Consider the following 26915-nt stretch of genomic DNA (forward strand, 5'->3'; position numbering starts at 1 on the left):
CTTTTCAGTGTGTTTGTCATCCCCTCACTGTAATTTATTTTCTATGTAGTGGTCCTGCACTTCAGTTTGATATAGCAAAGCCTGAAATGATGCACTGAGTTTCACATTCCACAAAATAAGCGTTTGATGGAACTGACTTAGATTTGTTTTCATTAGTGCCAAAGAAAAACTAACAAAGTAAGTGTTTCCTACAGGAAGCAAGCCCATCTGTACCCCTCATATTGGGGTCTGTACCCCTACACCTTAATATATACTGACTCCAAGATGGCACAGCAGTGAGGAAATGGGGAAAATGCCTTAACTCTGTTGTCCACCAAACTTGCAGTAACACACACACACACACACTGTTATCCATCAACATTGTATTTACTTTCTGTCTCTCCTTCTCACACACGCACACCCAAAAGAAGCTTCAGCCATCTCCTTTACACCCTTATGCTGCTGATAAAACATCCCCTATTCAAATACACATATCTAGCAGCCAGCCTCAACCACATGCAGTCATTGGTCCAGAACATGTTCACACAGAATTACACCCACCAGTCTTGCAGCTTTCTAAATTTATACTTTACAAGAGCAGTATTTAAAACTTGTCCCTGTTTTTGGATCTTTGACCCCATTGTTTTAGGCTTTGTCCTGATTTCTTGCGCTAAGAATTTGAGAGGTATGTCCCCCAAACACAGCTTTCATGAAAAGCAGAGGCATATGTTACTTTTTTCAGTGACCAAAATGAAGCTAATAATATAAATTTGGAAGGTGTGGGTGGCTTGCCCCCACATTGGGAATGTAAGTCTGATTATAGGGTTTAATCTTCCTCAGTTGTAGTGAAAGGATTTACTATATCAGTGTCTTAAAATCAAGATGAATGTGCATTAAAATAATGCTTGGCTTTGCTGCATTGTTGCCTGTCAAACAAACTAGCTGCTACTTGTGTAGATGTTACTTTTTTCAGTGACCAATGTAAGGCTAATGATATAAATTTGGAGGGTGGCTTTTTCGGAGCCACCCCCTGCATAAAAACATTTAAATTTCAGCAAGCCTGATTATCAGTGGGTTTAATTTTCCTGAGCCATAGTGGAAGGATTTACTATATCTTTGTTTTAAAATCAAGAAGAATGTGCATTAAATTATGTTTGGCTTTGCTGCATTGTTGCCTGTCAAGCAGTGTAGCTGCATTGTTTGCTCTCTTTCTTTAAATGTCATGGGGATCCCTTCAGTAGTTTGTCCATGTATGCACAAGCATTTCATTGATATCAAAATGAATCATTTCCCCCCAATAATCACTTTGGTAGTTTATCCATGTATGATGCACAAGCACTCAAATGACACCAAAAGGAATCATTTCCAACAAAGGTCCCTTCAGTAGTTTGTCCATGTGTGCACAAGCACCAGAACTAATCTTTTCCCACAAAGATACCTTCAGTAGTTTGTCCATGTATGCACAATAACCAAAAAATGAAACATTTTCCACAACAACCCCTTCAGTAGTTTCTCTATGTATACAAAAGTGTTCAGATGATACCAGAAGCAAACATTTCCCCAAACAATCCCTTAAGTAGATTAGAACACTCAAATGACACTAAAATTAATATTATTCCCCCCAAAGATCCTTTCAGTAGTCTGTCCAGGTATACATTAGCACTTCAAGGACGTGGAAATGAAGCATCCCCCCCACAAAGATCCCTTCAGTACTCTGTCGAGGTATGCATAAGCACTCCAATAACACCAAAATAAAACATTTTCCCCACCTTCTTCAGCAGTCTGTCCAAGTGAGCAAAAGCACCAAAATGAAACATTTCCCCCCTACGACTCCCTCACTAGTCTGTCTGAGTAAGCACAAGCACTCCACTGACACCTAAATGAAACATTTCCCCCATTGACTTCCTTCAATAGTCAGCCCAAGTATACACAAGCACCAAAATGAGACATTTCCTGCATTGATCCCTTCAGTAGTCAGTCCAAGTATGCACAAGCACCAAAATTAAATATTTCCCTCAATGAGCCTTTCAGTATGTCCAAGTATGCACAAGCAGCAAAATGAAACATTTCTGCCATTGATCCCTTCAGTAGTCTGTCCAATTATGCGCAAGCACCAAAATGAAACAATTCCCCCAACGAAACCCTTCAGCATTCTGTCCATGCATGTATGCAGAAGCATCAAAATGAACTAGTAAGTAACCCTACTGACATCAGAGACTTGTTTTTTTCTGCCCAAGTCTCTCTCCCCACACTCAAATTTGTGCCCACCGTGAGTAATTTTGATTGGGAAAACACTACATCCTTCAGCTCGCTGTGGACAACAATACAGCCCAAGGCACTGTCTGTCTTGAATTGTGGCACTGCCCCAAAAGACCTGTGATTGACTGCACAGGTAGGTAGAGGGGGAAGTGCCAAATCAAGATGATGTAAGCAAGTACAGGCAGCACATAGGAGCGTACTGGACACCATCCTTTTAGGACATGTTTCCATTTCCTTTAGAGAAATAAAAAGCATTATTTTCAGTCAATTTTTTTTTTTAATTTTACTTTGGTGATTTGCACTCTGGACAGGACAGCACTCAGGGTGATTACCCCATTCACCCCTTCCTAGCTACATTCACCCCTTCCTAGCTACACTACTGCATAGCAGTTCACAATAATATTAGTACATTCCCTAAGGTTTTGAGAATTATTATTGGCAACGTATATTTGTCTGTGTATTCGGGCTAACCTCCATTTAATTTCTTCATTTTCTGGTTCCTAACTAAATAAACATGTTATTTGAATTTAGAAAAAAAATATTCAAACTGAACCTTGCATGATGAAATAAATCTTCAGAAATATATTTATTTAACTTCATGATAGTGTATAATAATTTTCAGTCATTCACAATAACGTTTAATTAAAATTTCTATAAATTCACACCGTAGACATTCAAAAAAGACAACAATTCTGAGTAAAATTGTGTATCTTCCATTGTCTTATTTGGAAATTTCTGTAATTGAGTCATTTGGGGACTTTGTCTACATTCATGGAAATATAAGATATCTATTTGGTGAGACGTGTACTTAATAATTTCTTGTTTATGGCATCTATTTGACAAGAAAGATAATTATGTGAAGTTAATTCAGTGTGCATGGAATCAGAAAGTGCTAGTGGTACGAAATGTTTATTAATAATCTTTTATTTTATTTATTTATTTATTTTATTGCATTTGTTTACTGGGAAGGTCCACTGGGCCTGGGTGAGCCCGTTTTTAGTGGATCCCTGTGGAGAAAATCTCCACATACAGTTAAATCAGATACAAATACATTCAAGAAATAACGGGTATTACAGAGTATATATATATATATATATATATATATATATATATATATATATATATATACACACATACACACTGTGGTGGTGGTGCTGCGGTAGTGTTGTCGCCTCACAGTAAGACGCTGTTCGATTCTCAGCTAAAACGTCTTCTGTATGGAGACATGCGGGAATGGGCATATACCTTCATTGAAGGTTGTGCATCAGAGCTGGCAACTCGGTACGTAAAAATCTACTGCCAATCATTAGCGGACTGGAGTTCCGCTGTGGCGACCCCTAACTGGGAAAAGCCGAAAGACACAAAAATATATATACACATACACAGTCTCAAGCTTGGACATAGTATGAGCAGAAAGATACATATTATTTATATACATAATACTCATTTACATTATGTAAAGTAATTAACATTGTTGATGGACTTTATGCAAAAAGAAAATCAGTTTAGAGATTCTATATTGCTGAGGGTTTATACAAATGGGACTACAGATTTGTGATATTAATTGTTAGAGATTCGAGGTGTGAACAGAGGATATTATCAAGGCAGAGTAATAGCACAAGTGGTTAGTTATGGAAGTGAGAAATGGACAGACAACAATGTAAAGATGGAGTAAAGTGCAGGTATAGCAAAAGGGGTTGGATTATAGAGAGTGTTGATAGACACACATGCGAGCCAGGGAGTAGTGTGGTTTAAAGTAGGCGGAGCAGTTTTTAGAGAAAGCTGTTTTGGCATGAGCATAGCCAGACAGAAGAGAGATGTTGTCTATGGGACTTCTTAAAGAGAACAGGATTACTGATGGAAGTGATTAGAGCTTGGAGGGTATTCCATAGTTTAGAGACAGTGAATGTTTACAACATTTGACCAGCTGAGAGATTAGGTTTTTCTACTTTGAGCAGTGTTTTGTTTTCAGATCTGGGAGGTCTGTTTGGGTGATACAAAGACAGTATGGAGGAAAGAGAAGGGCAAGCTGATGGTTTATGCATAATTTTATTTGCAGTAGTTAACTGTAGGTAAGTGAGATAATGTGGAAGTTCAAGTCAGTTTAGTTGATGTTGGGACAAACATTGGTGTGCTGAGAATTTTTTGCGTTTGTAACAAATTTGGCGACCTTATTGTAACATGAGTCAGGTTTGTTTTTTTAGAGAGGACTGGATATTGGTAAGTATATGGGCACTATATAATAGGGATGGTAGTAGAAAGGATGAGGCTAGGGCCTTTTTTGCAGTGGGGTTAAGGAAATAGTTGCGTCTTTACAGGGCACCCACCTTTTGATCTGTTTTTTTGATGTTGCTGTGGATATGGAGGTCGAATGTTATGTTTTCGTCAATGATGACACCTAACAGTTTAGTGCTTGAAACAACTTCTATAGTAGTATGGTTCTTGGAGTGGACAAGAGAATTCATTCTTGTTAAGGGGGTAGTTTTTTGGGGGGTGAATAATAGGAGTTTAGTTTTATTGAAGTTTAGATTGGGGTTGGTATTTGGCATCCAAGTTTCATTTGATATAAAAGCGTCTTGGGTTAGTAGTTGTAGCTCAGAAGTGGATTTGGCAGTGCAGATGATTGTAGAATCATCTGCATATTGGATCATGGTGCATTGAGTAAGAGTGTTACGGAAGTTGTTAATGAAGATACTAAATAGAAGGGGGCCCAACATGGCGCCTTGGGATACTCTTGTGGTTATGTTGAGGAAGGTTGAGTAGGATTGCTGCCATTTTGTGGATTGTTGTCTACCAGTGATATAGTTTGAGAACCAGTTTAAAGTTGGGGGTGAGGTACCTAAATTGCAGTTTTTGGTGAGTAGAAGGGATATGGGATACTGTATCAAAGGCTTTGAGAGGTCAAGGAAGAGTGAAGAGACAGTTTAGCTGGCATCACGAGCCCTATTTACTGTATCTGTAAAGGAAATGAGAGTGGTGTTAATACTGTAACCTGGCCTGAAATCATGCTGAGTGGGAAAAAAAGTTGGTTTTTAACTAAATGGTTAAGAAGCTGAATATGGACACGTTTTTCCTAATACTTTGGAGATGGAGGAGAGAATAGCGATGGGTCGGAAGTTGGAGATGTCAGAGTTATTGCCATCTTTATGAAGTGGAAGAATATATGCTTTTTTTCTGATATGTGGTAGAAGGGATTCCTGAATTGATCTGTTAAGGAGTATATTGATGGGGTAAGCAATGGAACTTGCGGATAGTTGTAAGAATTCTGCAGGTAAATTGTCTGGAGCATTAGTGCAAGGTTTGAGTTTTTGAAGGAGTTTTTTTTTTTTTTTTGGAGTGGAGGTAGGTATAGGTGAGAAAGAAAAACTAGGTAGAGAGAGAAAGGTGAGGAATGTGATGATAGTCAGGTGAGTTGGGGTTAGTAGGTGGGAAGGGGACGGTGAGATAGCTATGGTGTCAATGAAGTATGAGTTAGAGTGAGGCTGTCTCTGAGGGTGTTTTATCTGGGTGTGGGCATGGATTATTGTGTGTGCCTGGATGAAGCAGGGAATTGATTGCTCCCCAGAATTTCTTTGGGTTTAGTTTATGTTGGTCCTGAAGACTTTGGAAGTATTCTTTTTTATTTTTAATGACTAGTTGTTTTGCCTGATTATGTAGCTGTTTATATAGCGTGAAGTCAGAAGGATTTTTATGTTTCTGCCAGGCTTTTCGAGCATTATCTTTTGCAGACATGATTTGCTTTGCGGGTTTGGTGAGCCAGCTGGCCTGATTAGTCTTGACTCTTTTTAGTCGGGGTGGGACTAAACTATTTAAGATGTTAAGAAATGTTGAATTAAAGAATTCAACTGTGTCATCAAGAGGGAGAGATTTTAATGCTGCCCAACTGATACTTTGTACGATTTCATTAAAGGTGTCAAGGGAGAAGTGAGATAAGTCTGTGAATTGTTTAAGTTGGTTTGTACTTACAGCTGAGGTGATTTTACGTATTATAAAGGCTAGTAAGTGGTCACTAATGCTATTTGGTAGTGTGCCAGATGTGGAGATTTTATTATGGTCAGAAACTAGGATCCAGTCCAGGATTGAGCCTCTGTCAATTTTATTGCTGGGTGTAGCTTTATTGGTTATTAGCTGGGTATAATTATATATGTTAATGTTGGGGGGGGGGTCCTGGTTAGTGATATCAGTCCAATTAATGTTAACGTCCCCTAAGATGATAGTTTTGTTTTTAATATTGTTAGCTGACCAGGCAACAATATCATCTAGTATAGGAATGTTATTACCGGGGTGATGTATAGTACCATGACACAGAGGCATTTACAGTTATTCAGTTTTAGGAAGGCTACTAGCAACTCTGCTGTGGAGAATTGTGGGATGGGTGTAGTGTATGGGACTACAGTAAAGGTATTTGGGTATATCAAGACAATGCCTTAACCTTTTTTCTGTAGCCTGTCTGTTCTAAGACAGTTATAGTGAGGGCATAGGCATTCTGCATCTTTGATATATGGTTTAAGCCAAGTCTCTTGGCCATGTCTTTTGCTTGAAATTAGCAAAATTTCTTTATTTACTGTCTGACTGTATATTATCCATAGCTGCCGATGTTTGTGGTTGATTGTTCATAGGTACCATATTTGCACTGAAGTTTACTACTCCAAATTGGCTCACATAACATGGCATTTGTTTCATTAAAACTGTTAAATTGCTACTCCCAGATTATCCTTATAACTGAGATCTTCCACTGTCATTTGTAAATTATTAGAAAATAAATCTTGGGAAAATACGTGGCTTTTCCGGCTGAAAAATCACACAAAAACTAAATGAAAACACAAATGGTCAAGCTAGACTGTCGCTTTCACAGAAAAATTGACAGCTAATAAATAAAAAGGTGATCTCTTTCAAAGGCTAAGTGTCTTGATCATCAAGTAACAGACTTCATCAAAATCCATTCAGACACACTTACCAGCTCCTTATATGCTCAAGTTCATTTTATGTTTAAGTCATATGACAAGACAAACCAATCAAATATATAAAAAGAATCTACATACTGTAAGTTAAATACTGTGTTTAATCATTAAAACAGTCTTTATATAAATACTGTCATTCACATCTGGAAATTCATTGACATCTGTTTTATTTTGCCAGACCAGTTCATGGTAGAGAACATAATAGGTTCACATGTAAATAGTAGGGTAGCTACCCTTGTGGGCCATTTTAAGCCTAGCCAGTTTCCCTTTTGGTTCTTGAAATAACCTTTGCCATTTGGTGTCAGATTCACCTTATCCATCCAATGACTAATAATGATAGATTACCCTTACTGAAAATAACTAGGAGCATACCAAAGTTAATTTGAGGGGACCCATTCTTGGAATAAAATATTTAGAAGTTGCCTCTGTCCTTTTTTCCAAAATAAAAAAAAATATTAAAATATAAACATGATTGGCTATGTATGTCTGGAATATTGCTGACCAGGACAAATAAGTCACCAAATAAATTAAGCCTTGTGTACCTCAATTAAAATGGTCCTTATTGCGTATTGTGTGACCATAATGGTACCATCATGTACATTGTTTACGTGTTCTGCTTTTAAGCATTCCTACTTATTTGGAAGAGAATATCATATTGTTCTTTTACAGCTTCTCAACAGTCATATTATTTTTATATAGAAATTTAGGACCATCACCCAGTTTAGCAAAATGATGTCTCAAACCTTTCAGTGCATGTCAGTAATATCCTTAATGACATATTGTCATTTGAAAAGTACAAAACCATATTAGCAGTGCATCCTTAAACATGCTGCGCCAGATTATGTAAAAGCCTGTTTGCTCTTTTTTAATTATAACCACTGTGATGCAGTTAGGAATAAGCTGTTTAGGTTGTTTTCTATCTAAAATCATTTGTTTGAGAATGTCTGCTTGTAATGTAAAAAAAAAAAAAAAAAAAAAATCAACCTAGAAACCCTCAGTAATCATCCCTTTACTTTTAATTCTAAAAAGGCTAGCAAAATGAATGTATGCGTTTGTAAAAGCTGGTTTCTGCAGTTCTTTCCAATTGTTTGTGGTGAAAGCTTTTGCTAATAGTTATGTCAAGTTAATTAACTTTAACATTCAAGCTGCAAAGGCAACACTACAGAAAATAGACATTCAGAGTTAACAGCTGCAGCAGAATTACACAGTAATTTTCATAAAGGCAAATAACTGCTGAAAACTGTCATACTTATGATACTGCAATAGCGGTCTCCCACAAAACAGATGAATCACACAGGTAAAAAGTAATTGTATGTACAAGAGAGAGTGCATTCTTAACCAGCACTGCCTTTTCCCAGATTTCTACTCAAACATTACTTGAAACTGAGGCAGTATTTTATATACCAGCAAATAATATTCCACTGACTAAAAAGAAAGCTTGGATAGTGTATTGGTGAAAAGGCCTTTTAGTGGCTTCTTGCAGCATCTAGTGATCGTCTTTAGCAGGACATGATATCTTGCATCGAAAGAGAAGCAAATGAGTCACGGGGAATAAATATTTATGCCTGGAGGTATTTCAGTTGTAGAACTTTATGAAGTAAGGCAGTGTGGTTATTGGCTAACCTTACACTGAGGTGATAATTGTAGAGAGATCAAATGGGCCAGTATCAGTAGAACTGTCTATAGAAGTGAGTCAGCCATTCAGCAGGTAGTCCTCAAATATAGAGCTGACCTTAAGTGCAGTCTTTACCTCTTGCCTTACTCACTAATTAACTTGTATTGGTTACAGACTTGAACCCGCAAAAGTTGACTGAAGGTCTGTAAAGTCTGCGCCATTGTTGTGAATACCACACTGCAGCTGCCTCACCTTATCCCTTTTTACTGTTACCCATCCCAGTCCCTTTTGAACGAGTCAAGTCGTGCTCCACACAGCCCAATATAGGAACATGTTCCAGTGGTTTATCTCCTTTATCTTTGAAGAGTTATTGCATAAGTATGATTTGCAAGTTGTTCATAGTTTGGAGATTGCGATCTGTCTTGCCATCCTCAATAATACTTTCCTTTTATTTTTAGCCCCCTTAACATCAAATGTTGAGTTATTAGAATAAGAGGGGTAAGTCTCCAAAAGATCAGGTGCTGAGATAACTTACATTTCATGTATCTTTTTTTTAATTTAAAAGTCATAAATCCGTGATATTAAATTAAAACAAATATTTTTCTATCCACAGAATTTCTTAAAATGATCATGTCTAGCATTAATGCTCCTTGTCCTATCCCTCTGGCATGTCTGCTGTGGTAAGGCTCAGTTCTGGGCTCATTGTTTATAAAGGCATTATTTGTAAGAGAGGTTTTACCTAACATTTTTATGCTGGCAGCATGCAGCTGTACCTATCCATTTTGTGTCCCCCCTTAAACATACTAGTTTCATACTTGGAATGCATTCATAGCTGGCTAGTCAGTAATCTGTTGGAGCTCAGTATCTTCAAGGCAGTGGTTATGGGCATTTATATCACCATTCATAATTCACCTACTCCAGTTTTTTTTCTCTATTATTATTTGCAGTGGTGAAGAACTGTATGTAGAAGCTATGAAATTTAGGTAGTAGTGATTGAAAGTAATATTGCATTCTAGCACAAGTGCCTGCTGTTGTCAAGTCCTTGTATTTTCATTTGAGGAATATCTTCTTTGTTAAGCACCTTATTCCACCAGCAAATCTTCCTGCGGTGGTACATGCTTTGCTGACCTCGATGCTAAACTGCTGCAGTGCCCTGAACTTAGGTCTTCCAGACTTAGAACTTCACCATCTACAACTGGTGTAAAGCTGCACAGCTAAACTATTTGCTCTGGGTTGTGTCATTAACATCATATTACACCAGTACTGTGGAACTTGCACTGTTTGCCAGTTTTGTCACATGCCATTTACAAGGTTGTAGTCTTGCCCGATCTTGCAATAAATAATTTTGGTTACCCTTACCTAAGGGAGATCTTTGTCTGGCACTGTCCTGTAATTGCCCTAGGCTTCTCCATCCTTGAGGTGTTTGGGATCCAAAAGGTCTGGCTTGATTTATCACACAACTCTTCATTTGCTTGTTAGGGGCCTTGTTTGGAACCTGTGTGGAAGTTGAGAATGTTTCTGGTCTTGAGAGATCTTTGAAACTTATCTTTTTGACTTGCATGTACAGATTAATTGGCCTTAGCACTGTACCTTTCACTAATTGATGTCTTTTTACTAACTTGTTGCGTCAGTGTATAGTCATTATGCATCTTAATAAATTTGAATTTAAAAGTTAAAATAATGAATGTACAAGCTGAAAGTGAGACATCATACTGCTTAGTAACCATGCTCTTTCACTTATATCCATCTGAGGTAATTATATGCTATGTCTAACCAGTCAGTGGCGTATTACTATGTGAGGTGCATTTTGACATTGGCTTCCTAATGATCTATTGAGTATGAACTGATCGTACTCTGTATGTATCGAAACAGTGAAATTTAGGAAAAGTATGCCTAGGTGCAGTGGGGGGGTGCCTGTGCCTATCACACTTCCTCAAGTTTGAGCAACATAAGGGAAAGGGGAGAAATTTTACTTACGGAACATTTCTGTTTTTATTAGCTATTGGGTTTGCAATCTTGATTCACTAGGTTTCCACTGACATTTGCATAGATGTTCTTGCTTGTTCACTGAACTTTAATAATTTCATTAGAGATCATTGTGGAGAACAGACGCCCCCTGTTCTTCAGTGTCAGATTTTTCTTGCATGTATTATTAAAAGATACATAAATATGTAGATTAGTAGCGCACATTGTCCCCAACAGTGAACCATGTGCATTTATGTAGCGGTATTTATAGTGGAAGAAATGTTTCAGTAACAAACAGCAAGTGCTTCTCCTCGGAGAAGACCATACAACAGAGACAGCCAGAATGTGGTTATTATTGAGCTGGGTTGGATAGGCAAGACTGTAGCAGTTAATTTTTATTTATTTAAACAATTACCAGTATGGCTTGTCAGGAAGTGTGGTGCCTCTGTAAAAGAAGCAAGCTAAAATACCTTTCTTTTTGTCATTATTGTGTAATTTTATCACATAACCAGCAGAGGTGTACACAGTCAGAAAATAGTTATTTTGAAGATGATATTTAATTACAGTTAAGTGGTACTTAGTATGGCTTGCTGGGCATTGTAAAAAAAACATGTGGAAATACATTATTTTCTCTTATTCCTTTCACTTTATCATATTTGAACACCTGAGGTATTCATAGTCAAAAACTGATTATTATGGAGGTGGTTAAGAGCAAAGAATGTTCGTTTCTTGATCACAGTTAAAATTATCAATATGGCTTTCTAGTATATGAGACTAAAAGAAACAAATTGAAATACATTATTGTGACCACAATTTTTCACAGTAATCATAGTCAAACATCAAAGGTGTACACAAGCAGAAATACACTCTCTTGGTGGAGTGGGAAAGCAGGCTGTGTATGACGACAAGGGATATTGCATTTACTTGGTCACAATTCAAGACTGATGGTGTAGAAGGATAAAACCCTAACAGTGGTCCAGGCAACCCGAGTTTGATTAGTGGCTCAGGAACTTGATGCTGTCTGGGGAAGATGGACATGCCCATCATGGGAGGATGAAGGGGTGGAGCCAGAAGAATGTTGCATATGCCCCTTCAGAAGAAGGGCTGAGGTAAAAATATATGGCTTGTGGGTGGATATCACTCAACTAACCACTGATGGATGGTACCGTTCATGTGTGTGTGTGCAAGGCATTGTGAGCATCTACAGTTAATGCAGAGTACCCATTCCCCAATGTCATAAAATGCACTCTCATTGCTTTGATTGTCGCAAGGGCATACATGATGATACTCCCTTTGCTCTGATACCAGATGAAATGCCCAGCTAAAGTGATTGAATGAACAGTGATGATATTGGGGAGGTTGAATAATCACAGGCACGGGCAAAATCTAAAAAAAAAAAGCATATTGGTTACAGTTAAAAAGTCATTAACTTGGCTTATCAGGAAGTGGTACTTCATGCACGTGAGAGCAGCTCATTGAAATGCATTATTGTGGGCGTTTCACATAATCATATATCTGAAATTAACTCTTGGATGGAGTAGCAGTCCATGCATGAAAGTGATTGATCATAGATGTCATTTGATCACATTTAATAAATTTGTTCATCTGGCGCTTCAGGGATAGTGAGAATTTATATATTGAAGGAATCTGTGCATGACGAAAATTAGATATTTTATTTGTGATTAGTTTGCTTGAGTTTTGCGGTCACAGGAGACGTACCCTGTCAGAAGTAGACATATTCCTGTCTGAGAGTTCTCTTTGAAAAGCAGTGAAACTAGTGTTTGTGATATTTTAAAACCACAGTCAAGATGCAGCATTTATTTTGGCTTTCATACAGTTACTTTATTATTTCACAGCATTAGTACTTTAGATGTGTGTAGGTTCTGCTCACAGCATGTGTATTTTCCATTTTCGAATAGGGACAAATACATAATGCCATTTATGTATTTTATTTATGTTTTGATTGCTAGGTTATCCAGCTAGGTTGTGACCCGTTTTAGGAGAAGGCTTAGGGAGAAAGGCAACAAAAGTTGTTTCAAAAGTATAATGGCAGTTTTCTACATTGTGTATTCATTAAAGCAGTTTCTTTCTTAGCTGTACAGAAGGTAGAGACTCTAATACTTTGTTATAGATAATTAATGTGGTACAATTTTTTCATGTTTATAAAAACAGGACTTAAACTATTTTTGTCCATTAAAGTGAAACTTCCAGTTATTTGAAATGCTGGTTCAGAAAAAAATGCAATGTTGCTGGAAATGGTGAATTGGCAGTTACAAATTCAAAATGCATTCATTTAGTTACGTCTGCTCCCAAAAGCGTAAGCTAAGTACAGTTTATAACTGATTAAACAGATTTGTTCAAAAACTTTGAGTAGGAAAGGTAAAAAAAAAAAAAACATGGATATAGTCCTTTATTGATAGGCAAGTCTAATAGATCTACATAGACATTAGACTGTACTTAGCTGCCAAGATGCATTAGACTCCATTAGGGGTCCACATATAACTTCTGTTCATAGTACATACAATACATACTGTGAATGATATGTCTTGATATTACATCAGAAATAAGAGTCATATGCATTTCCCCAGAAAATGGAACTGTTGTTATTGGGAAGAAGCCACCCCTAAAGCTTGCATGCTTGACATTGTAAAGCGGGCAGCTTAAAAAATAAACTGTATTTAAATTAAGGGTTAGTGGGTGGGTTTGGCATATTGGTTAGGAATTTTAGCTAATAAATACAAGGTTTGATTCTAACCTCAGTTTATTTACTTAGCTTAAAGTGGCCCTTCAGGGTAGTTAACCTAGTATTCACGAACCAGCAAACAAAGCACTTCAAGGAGAATAGTATCCACGGCTCCAAAAGCGAAAAAAGTAGCTTTATTTATGTCCTCTATTCTGTCCTTAACCTGTGGATTAATCACCTCCGGTACCCCTAGAATTGGACTAAATCTACCCCTCCTTTCACTAAATACTTCTTTCTCTATTTCCTCTATCAAAGCTAAGGGGTAGTTTCTATCCAAAAACATTTTCTTCAATTTGTTACATTCCTCCAAATAGTCAGTGTCACATGAAGTCATCCTACAACATCTTGTAACATCCTGCCCTTTGACTATTCCCTTCTTTTGACTAAGTAGATGGGCACTAGTAAAGACTAAATATGAGTTAGAAAATATCTCTTTCCTATACACTCTAGATTTGAACCTTTTTGTCTCAAACTCCTTCTCTATTAATACATTCAAATAATGTAATCTCCCATACGATATTTCATGAGTAAATCTCAAAAAATCTCTGGTCATGTTAAGGTATGTAATAAATTCAAATAGTGTAGATTCTGGTCCCTTCCAAAAATGCATATATCATCTAAATATCGCCTATAATACCCCCAAAAAGGTGAATACTCTGAATGAAACACATATTTTTCCTCCCAGCTGGACAACACTAAGTTGGCATACATGGGGCCACAACAGGCCCCCATTGCTACCCCACTAGTTTGCTTGTAAAACCCCCCTTCAAAAAACAAAAAATTGTGTTTCAATGTTAGGTCCATTACTTCAACCAGGCCCTGAATGTTGTTAATAGTAATGCTTCCTTTACTTATACAATGCTTCTTCAAACCACTCTAACCTCACTTTATGAGGTATAACATTAAATAAATCTTGCACATCCAGTGTTACAAAGATTAACTCCTCATTATATAAATCTTCACTAACACTTCTAAAGAAGTCCCAGGAATCTTTCAAAATACCCACCTTTTCAGACCATACTTTCTTAAGGCTTAAATCTATGAATTTAGCTATCGGGTAGGTCTTAGATCCTGTAGCAGCCACTATTGGCCTAAGGGGTGGGTTTTCCACATCTTTATGGACCTTAGGAATACCAAATATAGATGTAATTTTAGGTTTGTCCATAACTAGATATTGGTACACTTCTGGTCCAATGAGTCCATCATTCACCATTTCTTTGAGAATGAAGTCTATTTTGTGATAAGCCACATTGATTTCGTTATGTGACACCCTAGAATATCTATTAGTGTTGTTCAACATTTCCAACATTTTCCCAGAATATACAATACTATCCATCACCACCAAACCTCCCCCTTATCAGGTTTCATAACCCTGATATTTTTGTTGTTTCTCATAGATTGCAACAGTTTGTTCTCTTCTTTATTCAAGTTGTATTTTTTCTTAGCTTTATTCAAACTACTCCTGAGTTCCAGCTCTACTTGAGTTTCAGAGTTTTTTAACTGGGAGTGGAGGGGAGGATTATAGACACTCTTCTTTTTAGTAATGTTTTGATTGGATTCTTGGTTGTTAAACAAAAGTTCTGAATTCTTTTTCCTCAAAAAGAGTTTTAAGTCAATCAGTACGTTGGAAATGTCACTTACTGTACTAGGTAGAAATTTTAAACCCTTACAAAACAAGTTGAAATGCACCAATCCAGTGTCCAAACTACTATAATTAAATATGCTGAAATCCTTGTATATATGTCTAGGCCTTTGCACCACTATTTGCCAAATGTTCTTTTCTTTGTTGTCAGATGGAACTCTCTCCAAAAATTCTACTCCTACCCAACCCCCCTTGAGTGAGTGGTGATAGTTCACCTGGGTCTGCTGTTTGATTCTTTCTGACCTCCTCGGGGGGGGGGGTAATCTAAAGGGCAATCCTGCATCTGGTCACTAGTGATTTTTTATTTAACAACCAAGAATCCAATCAAAATGTTATTAAAAAGAAGAGTGTCTATAATCCACCCCTCCAACCCAAGTTAAAAGATGTTGAGACTCAAGTATAGCTGGAACTCCGGAGTTGTTTGAATAAAGCTAAGAAAAAATGCAACTTGAATAAAGAAGAGAACGAACTGTTGCAATCTATGAGAAACAACAAAAATATCAGGGTTGTGAAACCTGATAAGAGGGGAGGGTTGGTGGTGATGGATAGTATTGTATATTCAGGGAAAATGTTGGAAATGCTGAACAACACTAATAGATATTCTAGGGTGTCACGTAACGAAATCAATGTGGCTTATCACAAAATAGACTTCATTCTCAAAGAAATGGTGAATGATGGACTCATTGGACCAGAAGTGTACCAATATCTAGTTATGGACAAACCTAAAATTCCATCTATATTTGGTATTCCTAAGGTCCGTAAAGATGTGGAAAACCCACTCCTTAGACCAATAGTGGCTGCTAAAGGATCTAAGACCTACCCGATAGCTAAATACATAGATTTAAGCCTTAAGAAAGTATGGTCTGAAAAGGTGGGTATTTTGAAAGATTCCTGGGACTTCTTTAGAAGTGTTAGTGAAGATTTATATAATGGGGAGTTAATCTTTGTAACACTGGATGTGCAAGATTTATTTAATGTTATACCTCATGAACTGGGGTTAGAGTGGTTTGAAGAAGCATTGTATAGTAAAGGGAGTATTAATATTAACAACATTCAGGGCCTGGTTGAACTAATGGACATAACATTGAAACACAATTTGTTGTTTTTTGAAGGGGAGTTTTACAAGCAAACTAGTGGGGTAGCAATGGGGGCCTGTTGTGGCCCCATGTATGCCAACTTAGTGTCTTCCATCTGGGAGGAAAAATATGGGTTTCATTCAGAGTATTCACCTTTTTTGGGGTATTATAGGCGATATTTAGATGATATATGCATTTTTGGAAGGGACCAGAATCTACACTATTTGAATTGATTACATACCTTAACATGGCCACACATTTTTTGAGATTTACTCATGAAAAATCGTATGGGAGATTACATTATTTGGATGTATTAATCGAGAAGGAGTTTGAGACTAAAAGGTTCAAATCTAGAGTGTATAGGAAAGAGACATTTTCTAACTCATATTTAGTCTTTACTAGTGCTCACCCATTTAGTCAAAAGAAGGGAATAGTCAAAAGTCAATATATAAGATGTTGTAGGATGACTTCATGTGACATTGACTATTTGGAGGAATGTAACAAATTGAATAAAAGGTTTTTGGATGGAAATTATCCCTTAGCTTTGATAGAGGAAATAGAGAAAGAAGTATTTAGTGAAAGGAGGGGTAGATTTAGTCCAATTCTAGGGGTACCGGAGGCGATTAATCCTCAGGTTAAGGACAGAGTAGAGGACATAAAGCTACTTTTTTCACTTTTGGAGCCGTGGATACTATTCTCCTTGGAGTGCTTTGTTTGCTGGTTCGTGGTGACTGTTGGCACTTTTACTCCATCTTCTTTTTATTTTTTAACCTAGTATTCACCTACGAACTATGGACAACAATCTTGGTTGCATTTTGTACCCGGACATCCAGGTATAATTCTGTGGAAGTTTTTCTAAGAACTGTTAAAGGGGAATTGAGATACAACCTGTTACACAGGCATAGACCCGTCAGTTAACAGCAACAGTCTTGCATGTTGCATTATACTCTGCTTCCAAGTTATGGTTGCATGTATGATTTCTTTTTCATGGTGGACAAAACAGCACATGACTTTAAAGCTTCTGTACTGAGCTGTCATGACTTCTTTTCAGAATGGGGGACTCTGCGCATGTTCAGAACATATCCATAATGTATAGCCAGTGAATAAAAAGTAAAGTTCATATATATTACCCTTGAACGGAGGAGTTTTCTGTCAGTGGATTTATGCCCCCTTTCCCCAAATTTAGTGAGTTACGCACTGAAACAGATTACATGAAGGAAGGAAAATGATGTTATTTACATGTTTTTAGACCTGAAATTATTAACTAGGTGCATCCTGGAGATGAGATAAGATCCAAGACCTTTCTACTGGTAAGTTATCAAAGTCCTATGAATACAGCTTTGGTAGGGCAGTCTCATTTATCCAACTTGCACCTCAGGTTATCTGAAATGCTGGGCCAACTAGAATTCCTGAAACTGGATCAAAGAAGTAATCTCCATGGTGTTAAGTCTTGCAGCAGCACATTCTTCAGGAGGATTAACACACATATTTAGGTTTTTAAAACTCTTATTTATCCTTTGGTGGATGAGCATCCTTGGTTTAACAAGTTCTAGTATTTTGGCAAAGGATTTTTCGATCATTTTGTGTGTCCCCATGTTGTAAACTGAGACAGTGTAATTGGCATATTCCTGTCCTGTAAATTACTTTTCTTGCAAGATGTTTACTTTAATAGTTCATGAAGCAGGGATATAGATGGACCTTTTGAAAATTTAGAACAAAAATATTAAAATCTATCAAAGATGAACCTGTATTGTAGTGGGTAAGTGTAATACTGTTGCTTTGAACATTTTCAATATTTTGATTTGAAGCACAGAATGTGACCATTCCTTCAGATTTATATCATGGTCGTGGTAGATGTGTTCCGCATTCAGGTTGTAATCAACATTTCCAGACCGAGTGAAGGTCTAAACTTCATTGTTATATCATATTTTTACAGCAGGTCATAGAGAATTTTGCGACTTTGTTGAAGTGAAAAGTTGACAGAAAAACATTTTTAAAATGTACCCCCCCCCAGATTTATGAGGATGCCTTTGAATTAACAGTTAAAATGCAAAGCTTAGAATATGTCAATGTATCAATACCATTGTTTTAATGTCCAAGCCAGTGTGATAATTTTTACTAAAAAAGATTGTTCATTTTGTTGTGCAAAGTCATCATGTATAAGAAAAAAAACTTTCACAGGTGCAGCTGTCCGTTTAGAATGCAAAAATAAAAAGTGCTGTATTAAATGGACTGAATGAGTTTAATAAAGCCACATAAAATAAAATGGCCAGTAAGCATGTTTGTGTCTAAGCTTCATACAGATTAACTAAAACAAGCAGAGTCATTAAATAATCACCATCAATAGATGTGTCATGCAGTCAATCATTTGTGATAAAGTTGTGCTTTCCAGTAGCTGATTTTTGTGCATATGTAATTGGGAATCTGCAAGTACACATATTTTGCTAATGGTGCATTATTCAATGACAATGTACATTTTTGAATAATTTGAATATAAAAGTCATATGGAATAAATTAGTCTCAGCTCATAGTCCAGTCATTCTGTTCATTTCAACTGTAATTCTGTCTAACAAAAAACATCTTTATTTTATTTTGTTTTAAACATCTTTTAAAACCTGCTAATTGAACTGGTTTTTCTGTTATGGTTGTGACCCACACCAAAGGCAAAATGCACAAAATACAAAAAAAATAAACATTTAATGGAATGCAAAACTTGAAAGCACATGTGATGAAATTAAGTACAGGTAAGGTAGTTGCAATGGCAGCAAATGTGGGAAATCAGAAAATGCTGAAAATTGAGGTAGAAGGGAAATTGTGGAACAGGTTAACATCTTCAAGTAAAGGGGTGGTTGAGTAGAAGAGAAGTCTGAATGGGTACATCAAAGCTAAAATCAGAGGGGCTGCAGCCAACTGGTACAAAGTCTCAGGGGTAGTTTGACAGCAAAATGTCATAGAAGCTGAACAGTAAGGTATACAAAGCAGTGATGCAACCAGTACTGGTACAGAAACTTGAGCAGTAAGGGCAAAGCAGTTGAGGAAGCTAGAGATAGTGGAGATGGTGTGTGAGATAGGTGGTAGGATGCACACTGTATGACAAAGAAATGAGGACATTAGAGAAGAAGCCAAAGTAGTTTCAGTTGCAGATAAGATCACAGAGAACATATTACTGTGATGCTGGCACATGTGCAGAAAAGTAGAAAACAATCTGGTGAAGATTTGGGACAGGAAGAGGGCAAGAGAAAATGAGGGCATCCAACAAAGAAATGGAAGGATTGTATGAGAAAAGTCCTGTGACAGTTAGGTGTGATTGTAGGATAAGGTAACAGAGTGGTATTAAATAGATAGAGATGGCAACAGTTGACATGACACCCCGACCCCATGTAGAAAATAGGTAAAAAGGTGTTGATGATGATGATTATGATAAAACAGCTGGTTAACGGTATTAACAGTGTTTTTCAGTTCATTAATTGTAAGTATTACTTACTCCTTATCAGTGTTAACATTTTAGTTCAGCAATTGTTTCTATTTACTGTTAAGCACATTTGATTTCTTTTATTATGTTGTACTGTTCATTTTGTGAACTTTATACTACACTACTTTATCCACTTTTGTTTGTTCCTACTTGTAACTGCTGGAGATTTTCTCCATTCAACCTATCTGTCAGCAAAAGAGACTGATAGAGTTACAGAAAAAGAGAGAAAGAGATCTAAATAGATAAATATGGTTAATGTTTGCATAACTATAGTAGAAACATTCTCAACAGTTATACTCCTAAGGTAATCTAAAATTGCAAATCAGAATTAAAAGTAGATCATAGGAAATAGAGTGGATATAAAATTTTTTCACACCCCTCTTAAAATGGCAGGTTTTTGTGATATAAAAAATGAGACCACAATAAATCATTTCAAAACTTTTCCCACCTTTAATGTGTCCTATAACCTGTACAATTTAATTGAAAAACAAAACCTTTAGGGAAAAAATATAAAAAATAAAAAGTGTACAATACGCTGGTTGCGTAAGTGTGCACACCCGTAAACTAATACTGATTTAATTATAGCATTCAGTCTTCTTGGGTAGGAGTCTGTCAGCATAGCACATCTTGACTTGGCAGTATTTGCCCACTCTTCCTTGCAAAAGCACTCCAATTTTGTTAGATTGTGAGGGCATCTCTTGTGCACAGCCCTCTTCAGTTCACCCCACAAATTTTCTATTAATTTAGGTATGGGCTCTAGCTGGGCCATTCCAAAACTTTCATTTTCTGCTGTTGATTTGGATGTATGCTCTAGATCCCACTTAGTTTGTTTTTGTGAAAGGTGGATGTCTGCTCAACCTGGTTGACTTCTTTGAGTCAGTCACCAGAGCGGTGGATGAGGGCAAAGCAGTTCATACAGCTTACCTCGATCTGGCCAAGGCCTTTGATACCATTCCCCACTCAGAAATTATTGATAAACTCACCAAACTAGGCATCAACCATATATCACTAGGTGGGTTCAAATTGGCTCACAGATAGAACCCACAGTGTGAAAGTAGCGGACTCCAAGTCAGACTGCCGACCAGTCATGAGTGGAGTCCCACAGGGATTGGTCCTGGGTCCTCTTCTGTTTGGCATCTACTTCTCAGAAGTCCAGGCCAACACAGAGGGACTCTGGCTGACCAAGTTTGTAGATGACTGCAACCTGGGAGCCATTTTTAACTCCCCAAGTGACATAGACATCTTACAGAAAGACCTCACTGAGACCAATGACTAGTGTCGAAACCATGGCTTTCAGCTTAATGCCAAAAAATGTGTAGTCATCCCCTTTGGGAAAAACTCAGTTCCCACTAATTACCACATTGATTGGAGCCCACTGAACACTGAAGACGTTATAAGAGATCTGGGGATGCACGTTGACAGCAACCTCTCCTTCGATCACCACATTGCCACTGTGGTCAGAAATTCCTTTGCACATCTCATTACCAAGGGTTTTGCATCCAGGAAGAGAGAGGTCATCATCTCTCTCTACTCTTCCCTCATTAGGCCAATCATCGAGTATAATGTCCCATTTAGCATTTACCTCACTAGACAAATGCAGCAACCGGAAAGCCACAAAAGTACCTCACGAAGAGGATCCTAGGCCTTAAACACATGTCCTACATGGTCCGACTCAAAAAAAACTCCAGCTATTCTCTGTCTCATATCATCTACAAAGAGGTGATCTCTGCTTGACTTACCAAGCCATGTCTGACCCAGCTCTGTTAGAAATGCTACATCTAAAGAAATCCCAATCCCTCCGCACCACATGCTCCAGAGACCTCAACCTCATGACCACAAGCAACAGGACATGCTGGAGGGACAGGTTCCTCACCCAGAGACTTGCCCATGCTCTGGAATAGACTTCCCATACATGTCAAGCAAACACCTCGCTGTCCCTCTTCAAGAGAAATCTTGAAGAGTGGATGGATAATAGAAACTTCACCCCAGGATCACTCCAGTGGCTCTACTTGATATAGGCACTGGGAAATTAACATTGGGCGGCACGATGCCAGGGCACGTCTATGGGCTAGGCCTGTAAAGGCTCCAGGGCCATTAGCCTAGTATACACCTATGAACTTGTGCTCTGAGTCATTATCTTGTTGAAAGGTGAAATTCCTGTTCATCTTTCTAACAGATGCCTGAAGATTTTTGACCAAAACTGACTGGTATTTGGAACTGTAAATAATTCCCTCCATCTTGACTAAAGCCCCAGTTCCAGCTGAAGAAAAGCAACCCCAAAGCATGATAGTGCCACCAGCATGCTTCACCATGGGGATGGTGTTCTTTTGGTGATGCGAAGTGTTGTTTTTGCGCCAAATGTACTTTTGGAATTGTGGCCAAAAAGTTCATCCTTGGTCTCATCAGACCATTACACATTTTCTACATGCTTTTGGGAGACTTGATGTATTGTTTTGCAAATTTTAGCCGGGCGTGGATGTTTTTCTGTGTAAGAAAAGGCTTCCGTCTTGCAAACCAACCCCATAGTCCAGACATATAGAAAATACGGGAGTTTGTTGTCACATGTAGTACACAAACAGTACTTGCCAGAAATTCCTGCAGCTCCTTCAGTGTTGCTGTAGATCTCTCGGCAGCCTCCCTGACCAGTTTTCTTCTTGTCTTTTCATCAACTTTGGAGGGGCGTCCAGTTCTTTGCAACATCACTGTTGTCCTATATTTTCTCCACTTTTAGATGACTGTCTTTACTGTGTTCCATGGTATATCCAATGCTGTAGAAATTTTTTGTACCCTTCTCCTGACTGAAACCTTTCAACAATGAAGATCCCTTTGATGCTTTGTAAGCTCTTTATGAACCATGGCTTTTGCTGTAGTAGGCAATTGAGTAAATGTCAGGAAAATCCTACTAGGACAGCTGAACTTTATTTGGGGTTAATCAGAGTCTCTTTAATTGATGGCAGGTGTGTACCAAAGAAGACAGACTGTTGTAATTAATTCAAAAGGTGTTTCAACAAAGTATTAGTTTTAAGGGTGTGTGCACACATTAAGTATTAATTTAAGGGTGTGCACACTTATGCAACCAGGGTATTGTACATTTTTTTATATTTTTTCACCTAACAGATTTGTTTTTCAATTGAATTGTACCAGTTATAGGTCACATTAATGGTGGGAAACGTTTTCAAATGATTTATTGTGGTCTCTTTTTTTATATCACAAAAGCCTGGCATTTTAACAGCTTTTTATATCCACTGTATGTTTTTTTAGGAGCTGGTAAGTACTTGAAGGAAAGGAAGTCAGGATGCATTTAGCCAATGAAATGAAACGTGCTTAAAAAAATTGAAAAAGTGACCACCAGATACTGTTTTTGAGGTACATCATTCCACCGTTTCCTTATCTCACTTTCTTCATGTATGCATATTCATACTGCATTTCAGTAACTACACAAACTGCAGCTAAATATTTGTGCATGTAATCCTTGAGCAGGGGCCATGTTTATCTTCTGTGTATCATACCAGTTTTAGTATATGTGCTGCCAAAGCAAATGCGTATTGGCATTTGCTTGTTTAAACTATAAGACCTGTATTTGTACTTGATGATTCTTTTGGCTGTTAGCAGGCTGCAAGCATTATGATCTAGTTTAAGTGCTAAATATAATGTGTCAAGTGATTAATCCCTGTAGTCCAAATTTTTGGATGTGTTGACTACTAAAGAACATGGAAGTCTGCAAGTGGCCACTTGAGAAAACCAGCACATTTTGCATATTACATTAACAACAGTGGCTCGTCTTTAAAAAATGCTGTCATTTTGGACTGCGTGAACTTGGCAGGTGCATATGGAGGAATGCAACATACTTCAGTCATGCAGTGAGCAATGAAGAGAGGTGTTGTGTGATTAGCCATTAACATGAATTTCATGCACTGCTGCATAATGTTAGCTGGTAACCATCAGATTAAAGCTCATATTCACATTTTACTGTTCTTCAGCTAAAAATGTGCAGAATACAGATATTTTTGTATAACAGCATGTGATGCTGCAAAATAAAGGTGTGCTTTATCTGCTTTATTTTCCTGTCAATTTATCTGCTTCCATTTAACATTTTTTTATCTCAAAAGTCCATGTGTCTTAGTTTAGAAACTGCCAAATCTAGCAAAGAGACATACTTGTGATAAAATCTGTCAAATTTTATAGCAAGTAATTTGCCAGCTGTTAATGGATAACATCTGTCTGTTTAGAGTTTGTCTTTAATGGATAGGTCTATGTATTATGTTGCTTACTAGATTACTTTGTCACGAGAAATAAAATAAATGGCTGGAAGAATTGGCAAGGTGGAGGGGGACAGGATTTGTCATCTCTTCCACTACATGGTGGGTGGGGATGGGGGAGCCCCAGTTGGTCCACTGGCAGGATTTTGACTACAGTGCCTGCAGTAATGGTGCACCGCATATGTCAGGGTTAACCGTAGAAGCATGTATGCACCCCTAAAACAACCATTTGCAGAAATAACAGCCACTGCAAAGAGAACCAGTTGGGCCTGAAAACAAAAAAGCCCTTCCTTTGTCAGTGTTTGGTACCACCAACTTCACTCTCACCATCCAGAGAAACTAATGAGCTGTTGCCCCAGGGAAGGAGCAGATGGGTCTAGAGGGAAGCCAAAGGGAGAGGCTAGATGGTTTTCGGAGGTGAGTGGTAGTAAGAACTTCCTACGTCGTCCATACATATTAGCTAAGCATATTGTGTGCTAAGAGAGTATTGGGTATTACCATGATCTCCTTTCCAGCCAATATTTGACACCTCCATTTTGCCAAACCCCAACTTCGTTACTGATGTGCTTCCTGCTTGATTAAGGCCCTCATCCTGTGATGGTTACCGTTCATGATCTAGGCCCATGGGGCTGAGTCAGTGTAGAACAGGTTTGAGTCACATGATGATACAGGGAATTAATTTTTACAGTTAGTATACCTATAGAATCCCTTTGCCCTCTGTAGTGGCTTTTTGGGGATGTAAGTTAATTTTCTAAAGTAGAACTGTTGGTGTGTAGTTTAGTGTTGGGGATGAAGCAGCTAATGGACAATTCACAGAAATGAAGTGTTTCAGAAGTGAAGAGCACCACCCCATACACCCTTTCAGCATTGAGTAATAGAGAATCCCCACTGTAGTGACCAGTTTGATACATGTGCCCTTCAGCCAAATGTGCATTTTAGCTGTCTCGCAGCTGCTTGCACTTTTTTTTTTTGGGGGGGGGGGGGTTCAGGGATAATTCTGCACTTAACACCATCAGATGATTAGTGTATCTTTTTTCTTAAGAACAAACTAAATATCTAATAACGTCTCTCCCTCAAGTGTCCTTGGTGGGGTACTACTTCACCATCAATCAGTATTTGGCATTTTTTTCAGCAAATTTCATGGACAGCTGTTAACTTAGCTGATACAGTTATGTAACATGTAGTCTCAGTCCTGGAACCTACCAGTCATTTTTGCTACATGAACATTTCAGATATCAAGCTTTGTTGTCATTGGGAAATACTTTATCTTCAGGAGAAGCCAGGACATTTCAGATATCAAGCCTTGCTGTCATTGGGAATGTCTTTGTAATTGTAGAAGGCCTACACTGGCATTGCATATACTGTCTCAAAAAAAGAACACAACAGTGATAAATGTTTAACAGCCAGAGATGCATCTTCAAATGTGTTAAAGTCCATGATGTACAGTATAAAATATAAACTTCAATCCAAGTCGTGAGCCTGCAACAGTAAGAAAAGCAGGGGAAAAAAGACCATTTTAGAATAGTAAAATGACGTAAGGAAAATAAATAGTAAAACAATCTGAAATACCATCAGTATAAACCAGTCAAAGCATGTTTTTAAGAGTTCTTACAGCTACCCAGTGTGATAATCTCTTAGCCAACCAGGCAAAAAATTCCAGAAGGCAAGGTCTGTGATGTACAAAGGCCAGAATCCCAGAAGACTTGTGGCATGCTTCTGCAAGTGATATCAACTTCTTGGGAGACTGAGTGCAGAGGTCAGTCAAGGTGATACCAGGTCAAGAGATCCTGCAGATAGAGGCCAACCTAGCCACTTAAGGCTAGATGTAACAGTACAAGAACTTTCGGAATGAAATGGTACCTTAAATGTAGCAAGTGTAGTCACACAGAAGTGGCATAATTTGGTGGTACCTAGATACCCCAGTAAGTAGCAAAGTGGCAGAATTTTGCATTAGCTGCAGGATATCAAGATTTGTTTGTGGAGTCTCCAAGTAGCAGGCATTACAGTAGTCCAACCAAGAGGGGACATGGACATATAGGATTTCTGAGGGTATTTGTTAAAAACTTGAGGATATGACAACGGCTGAAATCCTAGTATCAGATTATTATCAGGAGTCACTTTTGAGTTGTGTACCTTTGGCACAAATTGCAGTTTTCCTCCCACTGTAAATGATGATAGAGACAAAACTGGTAACAAGAGTCCTGCATGTATTACTATTGCAGTTGCCTTTGAGATTTTGAGCTGTAACTGTTTGCTGACCATCCAAGTGTAAATGCATTCTAAGTCCTTAACCAAGTGATTAAGAACCTACAGAGATTTCTGATGCAGTAGGTAGATCTGTGTGCATTATTAGTCTAGCAGTGGTATTTCAACCCTGTCAATTGGGTAACATCTCCCAGAGGCAGCATATGTGTATAGTGAACAATAAAGAATCTAGTATGGTGTCCTGTGAAATATCACAGTTCAGAGAAAGTAGAAAGCTATGCAGTTAACCTCTGAAACCACTGTCTTCAGTTTGTCTTGGGGGGTAGGAGGCAAACCAGTTGAGGTGTATACCAGTGTTGCCACAGTAATGCTGTTGTCAGTTAAATAAAATGGAACATCATATCAGATGGTAGTGCGAGACCTAATAGGACTAGCACAGAGTAATGACATTGCTCCTGCATAGAGTCATAGGTAAGTAATTGCTTAGCTGCCCTTGAGGGCAATTTTAGGCCTAGCCAATTTCCTTTGGTGAAAATCAAACCTTGTACCTCACATCTGTGAGGTAAACACCATAACAATTATGCCATCCCCAATCCTCTGTCACAAGAAGACTATTAAAGACCATAGTGAGAGTTGTCTGTTTCCCATGCCTTGCACAAAAAACAGACTGGGAAGCATTATCGATGTTGTTTTCTGTCAGGAGCAAATTCATTTCTAAGGAACACGATTTACTTGTAAA

The 26915-nt window shown here is 37.9% G+C and overlaps 1 protein-coding gene and 1 non-coding gene across 2 annotated transcripts in view; one reads left to right on the top strand and one right to left on the bottom strand.

The window, feature by feature from the left end:
* XPR1 (xenotropic and polytropic retrovirus receptor 1) overlaps positions 1–26915 on the top strand; it is a 2667923-nt gene that overhangs the window by 1233729 nt on the left and 1407279 nt on the right. The gene's annotated exons all lie outside the window — the stretch shown is intronic.
* LOC122814662 lies at positions 23147–23250 on the bottom strand. Its single transcript, XR_006366864.1, has one exon. It is a non-coding gene; the product is annotated as a U6 spliceosomal RNA (small nuclear RNA).

The sequence above is a fragment of the Protopterus annectens genome, chromosome 10.part0 (assembly GCF_019279795.1).
Source record: "Protopterus annectens isolate FY-2018-M chromosome 10.part0, PAN1.0, whole genome shotgun sequence".
Classification (NCBI taxonomy): Eukaryota; Metazoa; Chordata; order Ceratodontiformes; family Protopteridae; genus Protopterus; species Protopterus annectens.